This window comes from Leptonychotes weddellii, chromosome 6, assembly GCF_054177405.1.
Source record: "Leptonychotes weddellii isolate Sample4059 chromosome 6, ASM5417740v2, whole genome shotgun sequence".
Lineage (NCBI taxonomy): Eukaryota > Metazoa > Chordata > Mammalia > Carnivora > Phocidae > Leptonychotes > Leptonychotes weddellii.
This window is the reverse complement of record NC_138374.1, coordinates 122,767,681-122,783,566: the sequence shown is the minus strand read 5'-3', so window position 1 is coordinate 122,783,566 and position 15,886 is coordinate 122,767,681.

Sequence of the window (15,886 nt, the reverse complement as noted above, 5' to 3'; positions counted from 1 at the left end):
GGGTATTGAGGAGGGCACATTCTGCATGGAGCACTGGGTGTTATGCACAAACAATGAATCATGAAACACTACATCAAAAACTAATGATGTAATGTATGGGGATTAACATAAGAATAAAAAAATTAAAAAAAAAAAGAAGAAGTGTGTTGTGTCCTCTTGGGAGTTTAGTCCTTGAGAAGGAGTTACCCACCTCCCTCCCACAATATTCTGTTAGTGGTCTCCCTTCTCCATATGCTCTCTTCTTTAGCTACATTTTCCATGTGGTCTCATACCAATCTCATGCTTTAATCCCATCTACCAATCTGTCAATTATTAGCATGTTTACATTTCAAATCCTGAATTCACTCCTAAACTGCATTCTTATATTACTTGCTTGACATTTCTATTTGTATTTCTAATAAGCAATCCAAGCTTACTTAACACACCAAAAATGTAAGCCTCTAAACCTTTTCTTCCTCAGAATGTCTTATTATATGGTACCATTTTCCTCCAGTTGGTCAGGTCTCAGATCTATGATTAATCTTTGACTCACTCATTCTTTTAGTCAACAAATAAATATTATTGGGTATTTAATTTGTGCCACATTTTTTTTCTCCATCTGTCTCCAGGTACCATATCCCAATCAACCTTCAAAATATATTCCAAAAATATACACACTTTTCCATTGTCTTTACCATCACAGGAGACCAGGCGGCAATAACTTCTCATTAGGACTGATGCAAATAGCATTCTGACCAGCATTTTTACTCTTTTAGAGTCTGTTCTCAATATCCAGTATGAGCTTTTACAAGCATATACCAGTTCCAATTATTTTCTTGTCTCTGACCAGATAATTTTAGCAATAAAATTATTTTCTTATTTTCTTGGTGTTTAAAATTTACCAATTAAATAGAGTAGAATTAACATGCTAGTCTTTTACTCTAAGCTACAAAGCTCCATATAATCTGTCCTTGTGTCTTATCTCTCAACTTCATCTTAGATTTCTATCTCAATTGTTCACTATGCTTCCACCACATCAAGCTTGAACTTCCACAGACAATCCCAAATTGCTTCAGACCTGAGACTGAAATGCTTCTTCCAGGTTTTACAAAGCTATATTCTTCTGGTTATTCAGGTCATGGCCTCCCTGGACAGGCATGAATCAAAAAATAAATATCTGACCCTTGTTTACTAAGTCAAAGTGAGACTCACTTTTCATTTATTTCTTAAATCACCATAGAATCAGATACACTGAGTTGAAAGCTGCTTAACACTTTTTTAATGTTTATCTAGAATTAAGTTAATGGAATTAGTGTAGGACTTTATAATAGCAGTATTTTTATTTTTTTAAAGATTTTATTTATTTATTTGACAGAGAGAGACACAGCAAGAGAGGGAACACAAGCAGGGAGAGTGGGAGAGGGAGAAGCAGGCCTCCCGCTGAGCAGGGAGCCCGATATGGGGCTCGATCCCAGGACTCTGGGATCATGACCTGAGCCAAAAGCAGACGCTTAATGACTGAGCCACCCAGGCGCCCCTATAATAGCAGTATTTTTAAAAAGCTAACAATTTCTTAACACTCAACTATGTGCCAGTATTGTACGAATTATTTTATAATGATTATGTCGGTTAATTTCTATGAGGTGGAAACTGTGAGTTAAGAAGGTTTTTGTTTGTTTTAACCTATTTTACAAAGGAAAACTAATGTTCAGATTGATGAATTAGCTTGAATAAAGTTCTTCAGGGAATAAAATGTGAGGTTGCATTTGGCCACAAACAGCCATTGTTCATAATCATTAATCTTTCTTGAATATGGCCAGATGAATTTGCAAGATTCAGTCAAAATTCAGTATTATTTTCTTGAAGCCATTGGTTTTATGATACTCTTACTTCTTAGATAATATTAATACCAATTGTATATCATACATTATATTTCCAAAATTGAACATTAGGCAGACTTACAATAAGAATATTCTTTTCTTTCTTTCCTTTCTCTTAAATGCAGATAAGCTCTAAGAATAAATCACAGATCTTCATTCTTTACTTGTCCACACAACTTTTATCTCAACACTAAATAACTTCAAACTTCTCTATCCATTTTTTTCCCACTGAACTTTTTGTAACCCATGCAAATTCAACAAGGCCAAAACTGAAGTTACCACTTTTTCTAATATTCCTTTTGTTAGGTGATAGTATCTATTATCCATTTAGTTATGTCAATAGAGACTTTTAAATCTTCAAATAGATTTGTCAATATCATGTGCACGCATTATTTAAACTTTGAACTTATTATTAATTTTTTTCTCTCATTTCTTTTTAGATATTTTAATACAATTCTATATCTGAAATGTGTCTCAAGTTTATCTTTCTTTCCTGTCCCTAAATTGTTTATTGCCTAAATTTCAACCATTCACACTGTCATTATTTGTATATCAACGTTCTTCCAATATAATTATGTACTCATCTAATTTTTATTAAAATATTTAGAATGCAAATGTTTTGTTATTATAATTAACGGAAATCTGTTTCAATTGCCATAAAAGAGATTGTGAAATCTTTACTACTTTTAAGAGGAGTAAGTCTTTCCCCTTTACATGTCTCATTTCTCCCTAGCCTCTCCCCATCTTATTTCTCTCCAGGGGTGGTGGATTTGAGTCTGGTTTGAGGAACACAGTATAAGAAGTTCAGTCCCTTTCTTCCTCCCTTCTGAACAGAGAAACATATTTTTGCTTTGCTATCTCTATGCCATAACATTAACAGGGGCATAATCTTATCTGGAGGGAGATTCTGTAGAGTTTTGCGTGATAATTTCAAGTAAAATTGATATTAAGATCTGGTTCATGGACCAGAAATCTTGAGAAAAGGATTAAAAGTGGATAAACCAGAATAAGAATGATAAGGTTAAAAAGTTTGGGAACAAAGATGGTAAATTTAGTAATGGTCATGTTGAATTTAGGTTACCTGTAAAAGATTCAGGTGCATATAGTCAAGATTTTGCTTGATGTCTAGATAAAGGTTGAATCTTTTGAATCAGGTAAGTGCATAATTAGAACAGTCAGAATATCACAGAAAAAAAAGTCAGTAGATACTATCCCAGGGCTTACTACAGGGTGAATAGCTGGTTTTAGATAGACAAGGAACTGATGCATATAAACAAGGCTACACACACTGGACATTAGTCACACATGAATTATGCAAGGAATTTAGTAAAACTCTGGCCACACGGACCCCAGCATGTGGGCAAAGGGGGTCTTTAAAATGTAAATTGATGTACTTTGACTTTAAACTTCAGAGGCACAGCTTAATATGTATGTAAGAAAAAATGAGGTGAGAAAAGATTCTTGTACTTATTTTTGTATGTGTATATATTTTTTTCTGAGCCAGGTCTGTGTTCAGATTCTTTAGAGTGCAGCTGTGATACAGAATACTAATGTGTGATGTTCTCACTTTCAGCAGTTAGTGACAGTTGACAGGCACCAGAATAGCAGCCTCCAAATCTGTTCTTGTTTTATGTAATTTTGAGCTGCATTCAGAGCCAAGTAAGGGAATCTCGTGATTCATGTGTTTATATACAGGGTCTTCATGTGTTTCTCCACTGCACTTGTCTCAGGATGACTCTGGCCAGCACTTTAGACTCCTGGGATGCAAACAGGAGCTTCTCCAGATAATAAACACTCAAAATTATTAGGAATTCTTAATTTAAAGGGAATTCATAATATAAAAACAAGTATATTGGCCAGAAAGTATCAGAAATTACAGTGACTTTTTGCACTTCATTTTAGAAGATATTGTTAGCTTCAAGTACATTGGGGGAAAAAATCAGTAGACAGAAGTCAACTTTCCTGAAAGAATTTTCTGGACATCATAGAAAAATTATATACCAGGATACATGTCGTTACAAAAAAAAAAAAAAAGAATCGAATATAGTTGATGAATCAAATATAGTCTTCTACTGAAGGCTTCCACAAGCTGAAAAAAAGAGTTAATAAAAGTACATGGCATGGGGCGCCTGGGTGGCTCCGTCGTTAAGTGTTTGCCTTGGACTCAGGTCATGATCCCAGGGTCCTGGGATTGCGCCCCGCATCGGGCTCCCTGCTCGGCGGGAAGCCTGCTTCTCCCTCTCCCACTCCTCCTGCTTGTGTTCCTTCTCTCGCTGTGTCTCTCTGTTAAATAAATAAAATCTTAAAAAAAAAAATACATGGCAAAAGAAGTAGTCCTCACTAGACTCTAAGTACTCATACTTTAATTCCATCATTACCCTCAACTTAGAAGTTAGCTGAAGTGTTTTTCCATCTTAAAGTTAGAACTTGTTTGGAATCAAATTTCACAGGTCTGATGAATTTTATAGCCATATGTGTATCTCTAAATACCCAGTGTTCAATATTGCACTGGAGTGTGGCAAGAAGAACCAACAATGTAGATAGTCATTGAAAGTTTTTGAATATTCTGGATAAGAAAGAATGACTCCTTAAATAAGGAATTATTTAGGGCTATCACTATTTTAGATTTCTTTATTTTGAAAGAATTTGGAATGCCTTAGCTACATTTAGCTGTAGAACTCATAGCATCAGTTTCTTCAAAGTCAGAGACAGAGACAGACAAGACTGGCGCTATATGCTTATGCAATCTCATATGCATAATCTTATAAATCCTATTATATTTGCATAGTTCTATTGATGAAAGGAAAGTCATAGGCCCTGCCTACAATCTATGAGAGGGGATTACAGGGCGGGTCAACTGTGGACTATGGAAACACATGTGCCACATTAACATCTGTCCATTCCACCCTCTACACTTTTCTATACTGTAATTACCTCATTTCTATTATCTTATTTTGATGTCATTATTTGACCTGACATCAAAAACCTGCCAAATTCTGTACCCTTTCTTTGTATAGAAATTTATAGCACTAATTTTATGCAAAGGTATTAATCACTTAAATAAAACTGTATAGAGCTTCAAGGGGGTAATATTTAATCTAGTAACAATGTGGAAAAATGGGAAATATTTCATTTTAATGGCAAATCTTGAAATATCTGAGAAAAGATTTTTTAGGTATCACATTTTTAAAAGACCCAAGTAGCACAATTCTGAATAAAATTAAGTGAATAAAATTAAGAATGAGATTAAAATGCTTACTGAAATATATTTAAGACTGAAGTGATTTTTAAGGATTTTTTTAATTCCCTCTTTTTTTTTTATTTTTTTTTAAAGATTTTATTTTTATTTATTTGAGAGAGAGAGAATGAGAGAGAGAGAACACCTGAGAGGGGATAGAGTCAGAGGACGAAGCAGACTCCCTGCCGAGCAGAGAGCCCGATGCGGGACTCGATCCAGGGACTCCAGGATCATGACCTGAGCCGAAGGCAGTCGCTTAACCAACTGAGCCACCCAGGCGCCCTAATTCCCTCTTTTTAATTAGCACGTTGAATAGAGTTAGTAGAAGTGTAAGATAAACCACACTTTGTCTTTCTCAGATTACTAGGAAAGGGAAACCATACTTGCACATTTTAATTTATATGTAATTCAGCCCACATTTATAGAGTATATTGGGCTATATTTTATAACATCTATATGATCAGCACTATTAGAACTTCAAGCAATTTTATGAAAGAAATGTTGAATCAGAGGTAAACATGGGAAATTATATTATACCTAATTATATAAAGAAGAAATTAAAGTGTCCAAAATGTGTTCCTTATATTTGTATTAAAATCAAATAACTGTTAAATTTATATGTTTAATTAAAGCTCAATTAACATTATAAGAAAAATATAAAACCTTTTGGAAATAGTATAGAATATAACTCTTATGATAAAGAAAAACCCTCAAACAATAGTGTATCTGTTTATAATAGTGACCCTTATTTTCTGTCCTTAGGTTCTATTTAAAGATCCAAATACTGTATAGATAATAAAGTATATAGAATTCCAACATACCACCCATTCTACCATAGTCACTATAATGTGGATGGTTGTTACTGAGATAGTGGGATGTCATCTGGGTTAAGTACCCGCGACTTTAATAATATAAAGTAAACAAATGAGACTAGCTTTGTAATCACAATCATTAATAAAAGATATATTTTTTTAACCACCAGTGAAATTAGTGATGAAATATCTTAAGTATAAAAAAAATAAGTGGAAAATCAGTGTGATTTAAGATAATGGAAAGACAAGCCACAGACTGAGAGAAATTAGCTGCAAAATAATATACCTGATAAAGGACGGGTTTCCCAAATTTACAAATAAATTTAAATACTCAGTAAGAATTTTTTTAATTTAAAATAGGCAAAAGATCTGAATATACACCTCACCAGAGCAGGTATTCAGCTAGCAAATAAGAGCATGAAAAAACGTTCAGTATCACATGTCATCAAAGAATTGCAAATTTTCACAACAGTGATACCACTGCACACCAATTAAAATAGAGAAAATCCAAAAAAACTGATAACATCTAATCCTGGAGCAACAGGAACCCTCATTTGTTGCTGGTAAAATGTAAAATGGCACATCCACTTTGGAAGACATTTTGGCAGGTTCTTACAAAGCTTAACATAGACTTATCAGACCATCCAACAATCACACCTCCCTGGTATTTACCCAAAAGATTTGAATATTTATGTCCACACAAAAAACTTGCACATGAATGTTTATAATCACTTTGTTCATAATTGGCAAAACTTAGAATTAGCCAAGATGTCCTTAAGTTAGATAAACAAATTGTGGTGCTTTCAAACAATGGCATATTATTCAGCAACAGAAAGAATGAGCTATTAAATCACAAAAAAGGCATAAGGGAAATTTAAATGCAGATTGCTCAGTGAAAGAAGCCAATCTTAAAAGGCTACATACTGCATGATCCCAACTTATGAAATTCTGGAAAAAGCAAAATTATGGAGACAACAAAAAATCAACAGTTACTAGGGTTTCTGGGGAGCAAGGAAGAGATGAATAGGTGGAACACAGGGGATTTTTAGAACAGTGAAAGTATTTTACATGATACTGTAATGGTGGATACACCCACAGTATATATAAAACCAAGAGTGAACACTAATGTAACTATGGACTTAGTTAATAAATGAATTGATCATTTATGGAATAAAAAGTCCAAATACCTGAAATTGTCAGACTAGATTACAAACAAGATCCAACTATGTGATCCCAAAACACAAATAGGCTAAAAGTGAAATGATAGTTAACAACAGTTTATCAGTATTAGCTCATCAGTTTTAATAAATGTACCACAAAAATTCAAGATGTCAGTAATGGAGGGATCTGGGGGAGGGGTGAGAGGGTTACATAGAAACTGTACTTTTCACTTGATTTTTTATATACACCTAAAACTTCTCTAAAAACTGTCTTTTTATTATATGAAAAAAATTGGTGTGATTATAGAGTTTTCTAAGTTGCCTTACTATATTCCTTCATTTTTATATCCTCTTTGAACCCTGCTTGTTTTTTAGAATTTTTTTTAATTGAAGTATAGTTGATACACAGTGTTGCATTACTTTCAAGTGCACAACATAGTGACTCCATATGTCTATATGTTGTGCTATTCTTAAAGCCCTTCTTAATGAGACTGAATTTTACTGATTTCTCAGCTGTAAAATAAAAATTTGATTATTATATAAAATTGAGTATAATATAAAAATATTTACTTAGAGCTCTTAAATATTTTTAAAGTTTTTTTTCAAGTTTATATCACTTATCTCAATGTTAGCTCAATATGAAAACAAAATAAAGACTATGTTATATACATAGAAGTTGAAAGTATTTGTTACCAATAGAAATAAACTATAGAAAATGCTAAAGGAAGTACCCCAGGCAAAGAGGAAAATTCTAAATATCTGGGTGCATTAAAAGATTTGGGGCACCTGGGTGGCTCAGTTCGTTAAGCATCTGCCTTCAGCTCAGGTCATGATCCCAGAGTCCTGGGATTGAGTCCTGCCTCAAGCTCCCTGCCCAGCAGGGACCCTCATTCTCCTTCTCCCTCTGCCCCTCCCCCTGCTCATGCTAGCTCTCTCTCTCTCTCAAATAAATAAATAAAAATCTTTAAAAAAATTAAAAATGAAATATTTATTTCTCATTTATAACATCTTCTTAAAAATAACTGACTGGTTAAATAATAATATAATAATAATAATAGTACTTTCTGAGGTTTATAAGACATATAGAGTAAAATCTTGACAACAGTAGCTTAAAAGCTGAGAGATGGAAAAGCAGCCTACTGGATAGGAGAAGATATTTGCAAATGACATATCCAATAAAGGGTTAGTATCCAAAATATATGAAGAACTGATATAACTCAACACTCAAAAAACAAATAATCGATTAAAAAAGTAGGCAGAAGACATGAACAGACATTTCTCCAAAGAAGACATCCGGATGGCCAACAGACACATGGAAAAATGATCAACATCATGGATCATCAGGGAAATGCAAATCAAAACTACAATGAGTTATCACCTCACACCTGTCAGAATGGTGAAAATCAAAAACACAAGAAACAAGTGTTCGGAAGGATGTGGAGAGAAAGGAACCCTTGTGCACTGTTGATGAGAATGCAAACTGGTCCAGCCACTGTGGAAAACAGTATGGAGTTTCTTCAAAAAGTTAAAAATAGAACTACCCTGTGATCCAGCAATTGTACCGCTGGGTATTTACCCCAAAAATACGAAAATACTAATTCAAAGGGATACATGTACCCCCATGTTTACAGCAGCATTATTTATAATGCCCAAATTATGGAAGCAGCCCAAGTGTCCATCGATAGATGAATGGGTAAAAAAGAGATGGTATATCTCCAGCCATTAAAAAAGAATTAAATTTTGTCATTTGCAACAATATGGTTAGAGTTAGAGAGTATAACGCTAAGTGAAGTAAGTTGGTCAGGGAAAGACAAATATCATATGATTTCACTCATATGTGGGATTTAAGAAGCAAAACAAATGAACAAAGAAAAGAGAGAGAGAGAAACCAAGAAACAGACTCAATTATAGAGAACAAACTGGTGGTTACCAGAGAGGAGGTGGGTAGGAGGATGGGGAAAATAGATGAAGGAGATTAAGAGTACACTTATCATGATGAGCACTAAGTAATGTATAGAATTGTTAAATCATTATATTTTACTCCTGGAATGAATATAGCACTGTATGTTAACTATACTGGAATTAAAATTTAAAAATGTTATAGCCGATAAGCCAAGAAAGGATAAAATGGAATCATTAAAAATATTTAATCCAAAAAAGAATTGGGAAAAAGAGGAACAAGAAGGATGAGGCAAAGAATAGTAAATGATAGATTTAAACCCAAATATATAAAAACTCACATTAAAATGCACCAATTTGGGGTACGTGGGTGACTCAGTCTGTAAAACGTCTGCCTTCGGCTCAGGTCGTGATCCCCGCTCCCTGCTCAGCGGGGAGCCTGCTTCTCCTTCTCCCTATGCCTCTGCCTCTCCCCTTGTTTGTGTTCTCTCACTCTCTCAAATAAATAAATAAATAATCTTTTAAAAATAAAATTAAAAAAATAAAAATAAAATGCACCAATTTAAAAACTGAGATTATCTTGAGCTCTGCAATCAGTATGGAGTCTGCTTGAGATTCTCTCTCCATCTCTCTCCTCCTCTGCCCCTCCCCCTGCTCGTGTGCTCTCTCTCTCTCAAATAAATAAATAAATACATTTTTAAAAGCAGAGATTATCAGCTATAAATAAGAAAGACCCAATTTAATGTAACCTAATAATAAACCTGAATGTGCACATGAACTGTAAGTTGAAAATGGAGACAAGATGTACCATGTTAACACCTATTAAGATAAACCTAGAGTGACTATATTGTATCAGAGAAATCAGATCTTGGTGGAAAGAACTTTACCCAGGATAAAGTGGCCATTTCATCAAGGGGCCATAACATCTTAAACCTTCACGTGCCTGACAACAGAGCTTCAAAATACATGTAGCAAAAACCGATTGAATGTCATGGAAAATTTACTTTCCTAGGGCTACTGTAACAAATGACAACTAACTTCATGGCTTAACACAACTTTTTTCTTCTTCTCTCTAAGTTCTAGAGGCCAGGGTTCCAAACTCAAGGACTCTAATGAAGAAACCTTCATTGTTCTTTCCATCTGGTGGTTCAAGGTATTCCTTGGCTTGTGGCAACATATTTCCAACCTCTTCTCTGGCCTTCCTTTTTGTGTGTTTGTGTGTCAAATACCCCTCTGCCTTTTACTCGCAAGGACACCTGTCATTGGATTCAGGACCCACCTAGGTAATCCAAGATGATCTCATCTCAAGATATTTAAATTAATTACACAAACATGCTTTTTCCAGTTAAGGTCATATTTGTGAGTTTAGGTGCTTAGAGCATGAGTATATCTTTCGGGGGCCTCTATTTAACCCACAAGCAGAGAGGAAGAGAGGCAAATCCACAAACAGTTGGAGATTTCAGTGCCTCTGTCTCAAAATTGATAGAACAAATAGATATACAGTCAATAAGTACATAGAATACTCAACTAACACTATCAACCAACTTGAACTAATTGGCATTTATATAAAAATTACCTCAACTGTAGCAGAATATACATTATTTATAAGTGTATCTGGAACATCAACCCAGAGTTTCTTCTGGGCCATAAACCAAGTTTCAATAAATTAAAATTTTAAAATTTTGAATTATACATATCATGCCCTTTGACCACATGAAAGTACATTAGAAACCAGTACCAAAAAGATATCTGAAATATTTCCAAGCAATTAGAAAATAAATAACACATTTCCAAATAGCCAATGTACTAAAGAACATACTAAAGTGATATTTACAAAGAATTTTACATTGAATGAAAATGAAAATATAACATTTCAAAACTTGTCCAAAGTAGTTAACACATTTATTTGAAGGAAATACGTAGCGCTTAATGCCTATTTTAGAAAAGAATAAACATTGTATAAATTTTATGTGTGTGGGGATGCCTGGGTGACTCAGTCGGTTGGGCGTCTGCCTTCGACTCAGATCATGATCCAGGGGTCCTGGGATCGAGTCCCGCATCGGGCTCCCTGCTCCTTGGGGAGCCTGCTTCTCCCTCTGCCTCTGCCTCTGCCTCTCTCTCTGTCTCTCATGAATAAATAAATAAAATTTTTAAAAAAAAATTTTATGTGTGTGTGTGTGAGTGAAATGATGTAGGTACAGACACCAAAAAAACAAGGTATATCTCTAAAGAAACAGAAAAACAGAGTAATAAATGGCTATATGTATTTATATGCCTATATGTATTCAGAAAGAGTCTATGTGAGGATGGGTCAGATTTCAATTCCTGCAAAGTTAACAGAGGCTAAAGTGCTGATTGCCGCACATGGAGTGGAGTTTGCCTCACTTTGTGAAAACTGGAACTAGTGCAAACCTTCTTCATCCCTTAATGAAAATTGTGATACTGACTCTTTTTGAAAGTTATTATTGAATTCTATGACTGAAATGTGGTTAGTGGGAACAAAGCAGCTTCAGATATGAGACCTGTGTGAAATTGCTTTCTGACTCAAGGACCACATCTGAGATATACGTTGCAATTTCAACAAATTAGAGCACTAAGGCATAAAGAAATTTGGTGTTATCTTCAAGGATCTGTGGGCCTGAGTGAAAGCATCTCTCAAACCATGAAATAAACTGATAAGAGTAGAGAGATATGGAGCCCTCCAAAGAAACCCAAAAAACAAGTAAAATTTTAAAATGAACAAAGATCACCAAATGAATTTGCAAATGCAAAACTCATTTCTAGTGAAATAATCCAATGTCTTGGGGGGAAAAAAAAAGTAATCTCAAGAAGCAAAATGTATCTTTACTCTCAAGAAATTAGATATAATTTTAACTATGAAAGGGAAAATAAAAGAAGAGATTGACTGAGCACTTTATACATGTAAACATCTGCATGGTTAAAGGTAGGCATACCAAGATTTATCAATTATTAGGTAATCTTGCCCCCGAAGTGCCCTGAATTTAACTTTTATCGTTTACTTCAGCATGTGAGCCAAGAGCAACACATATAATGGAGAAACTGGGATCCCCATTTACCGTTTATGTTTACCACATTCCCAGGAATTTTTGTATGCTCTTTTTCTTTCCATAGATAATTTCCACTCTCCACTGATAAGCATGAATACAAACCCCAATTATCATATTTCACAATAAAATGTATCACTTTATTACAATGCTAGGTAATAAGTTGGCATGGCTATTTTTCTCCAATGCTAAAATATTGACATATAAAGCGAAAATTGTTTTCACTGGCCAAAAAAGGTCTATTTTTTAAAAATTAAAAAATAGATTTTAGTAACAAAGTACATTTAATTTAATCCATAGTGGACCAGTCTATATAGACATTATGATATGCTGATGGTACTGTAATTTCTTTCAGTTTTGAAATCATTAAACTTGCTTGAGTAAATCCAATATAATGCTGATGATTATAAACACTTGTGTTGATTAGTACGAGATTAAAAAGAAAAGATTTGAAAACATGATTTATTTTTGTCTTTTAGCATTATAAAGTAAACATGCAATTTGCTTATTCTAAAAATATGAGCAAGGGTAGACAATTAAATTGGCTAGTTGAAATATAAAATAAAACAAAGATTTTCCTCTTTTGGGACTAAATGCATATTGCGTATCTATTGACAGACTACATATCAAGACTATGCGAGATTTTTCTGGTTGCAAGAAACAATCTGTTGATTTAAAACTATTTGAAATAATGACAAACAACAAAAAATACTTCCAAAAGTTTGTTCTATTGCCTACATATTTTATATGCACTTTTGCAAAAAAAAAAAGCACATCCACTGAAGCCATATAGCTTACTGTGATGAAAAAATTACTGTCACTAAATTTCTATGAGGAAACATATCAAATTAATTGTGCAAAAAGAAATTATCTAATTGACTTTCAAAAATATTTATTGTCACAATGAAAAACTTGTTTACTTACTATTAGCAACTTTTTCTTCAATCACTAATTTCACAGAGGGTTTCATTTGAATTATTTGTATTTATTAGCAATACTGTCAAAAATTATCTACTAGATGACAAAAGGTTTGCCTATACATCCTTCCTGGGCTATATCGTAACCTAAAGTGGCAATAAAACAACATAGCATAACTATTACAAAAGTTTGGAGACTACTTTATAGCTTTCTCTAGTGAATATTTTTAGTTCTTCATAAAGGAAACAACTTTAATGGCATTGTAAATACTATACTTTTAGAAATCATTAAATTTTATCTCATAAAATTCAATATTGTGTTGACATATTAGCTTCAAATCTTTTAATTTCTAAATTCCTTTAAGATGTAATTCCATATAATTCAAAATATTAATGGGCAACTTAATAAAAATCCCATGTGTTAGTTATTTGCAAATGACTCCAAATTATTTGGGGTATCCATATCATTTAAATATTTGTATTTGGATTATCTTAACTATGTATGCATAAATGTCTTAGCAATATAAAGCTACTAACTCATCTTTTAACTGAAGAATTCTGACAGTCACAGATCACCTGAAATAACATTGCTAACACTGTGCTTCTGCTCCTATTCAAATTAAACGATTATTTATTACACAGATATTTTCAATCTGACTTAAGCAGTTGTTTCTCTATGAAACCTTATTAAATCAAGAAATTTTATATGGAAAATGGGAAATAAGTAGCTATGGTGACAAAAAATATTTTTCTAATAATGACACAATTTGTCAAACAAGACTACTAGTTCAATTGCCAAACGAATGATTACATGCCTCTACATATGTGGTCAAGATCCTGTTGCATGTTAGAATGAAATCTGTTACAATAAACATATTCAATTGAATTTTCAATGCTCTGAGTCAAAGAATAAATAAAAGCTTTATATTGTAAAAATGAGGTGGCAGGGACTCATTTGTCAAGTACCCATAGTCTTTGATTCTTGAACAGCCAAGGCCTGGAATCCTTTAGGATTGTCTCTACAGAAAGTGTACCCAAGAGAAAATTAATATTAGGTAGTGCAATTTTATCTACATGTTACAGTTTACATTATCTTGATCTTATATTTTTTCCACTTTTTAAAAAGCATATAAATATTATTCATTCTGTTAAACCTTCTGTTGACCACTTAAATATTATTTAAATTGGAAAAAAATTTCTCTGATTCTAATAGTGCTTGAGGGTGACTAAAAGATTATTATATTTACATTTTAATTTAAATGCTGTGAATGATTACTCATCATTTTTGAACTCTCAGTATGAGTACATATCATTATTATTGGTTTTATTAAGTTTTGAATTTTCTCAAAATATTTTCATATTTTTAAAATCATTAAAACTAAATAATAATCTGCATCTAAAAGTAAATTATGTTTAGATGAGTTGCCACTGAACCCATGACACAGTTGCCTATGATTGTTAGTGAAAATTATCAGTGATGTTTTAGTGGATGGTAAAGTCTTTTTTGATTACGATATATGGAACTCCAATATTTCCTTAGAAGTTATTCCTAATTCAATACATGTCTGAATAATGATTCAAGTGTTTTTGCAAATTTATTAATCAGAAGTTGAGTAACAAATTTTATTTTTACATTATAAAACTATGAATAATTATTTATAAATTTCTTATCACTCAAAACTCTTCTGCTATACAGAATATTGTGACAATACATGGTATTTTTTCCTAGACAGCATGGCCTATAGTTTTTCCCAAGGATAGTTAGAATATTTTCACAATCCACATTCAAATATTGTCTCATATATAGATTAAATTGCTGAGTTCTTCACCAGTACAAAGGCTTGCTTAGAAGCACTCAGATCTAGACTCAATTGACATGCGTGCAGATATCTCTTTAGAGGAAAAAAAAAAAGATTGTTTATTACAGAAAAAGATTAAGAAATACATTTTTAGCAACTGTAATGAGCTTGCTGATGACAGAAGTTATAACATCTTTCAGCGCAAGGGAAAAGTCAGGTGGAAAAATAGGTGAAACAAAATAGAATACTAAAATGCAGGTATAATTATAGACTGGACTTGAGTAAAATCACACACTGGTATGTGTGGTGAAACTATTATATGAAAGCCTGTAGCTATACATTGACTAAACCTAATAACCTAGAACTCTAGCTTGATTAATTGAATGGATGTTAAAAATAAGTAACGTGTATTTCACATAAGCTTCCCTCTTTCTTGTGTAAGGAAAGCCCTTGTTCAACTATTCCTCAAGGCTGTACACAGAATAAAAGACTGATTCAGGTATACATTAATTTGTAGCTGCCTGACAGTGTTTAAGCCAAGGAACTGTTTATCACATTGATAGATATCAAAGAATTGGATAACATGGTTTTTTTTTTTTTTGCAAAGAAAGTGCTGTTTTCCCAATGCATTGGAATTCATGATCATAGATGTTTATTTTCCAAAGAGATGTTATTATGCCACAGTAAGTATAATGCTTTTACTTATAGTGATCATCAGTACAAAGGGAGGAAAATAGGCCTCAATTTGCAACATACGGTTTTCAGAGTGCTGTTTACATTCAATGTGGGCATGTATGTTTGTATGATTTTCCCATATCTGAGATGAGCAATATGTTTCACAAAAATTATATCAATTCTGTAACTTTCACAAAAATTTGGGACTTTTACTATTCTAGATACAGTAGCCTATGAAATAACTTTTTTAAAAGGGAAACAGAGGGGCGCCTGGGTGGCTCAGTTGGGTAAGCAACTGCCTTCAGCTCAGGTCATGATCCCAGGGTCCTGGGATCGAGTCCCGCATCGGGCTCCCTGCTCTGCGGGGAGCCTGCTTCTCCCTCTCCCACTCCCCCTGCTTGTGTTCCCTCTCTCGCTGTGTCTCTCTCTGTCAAATAAATAAATAAAATCTTTAAAAAAAAA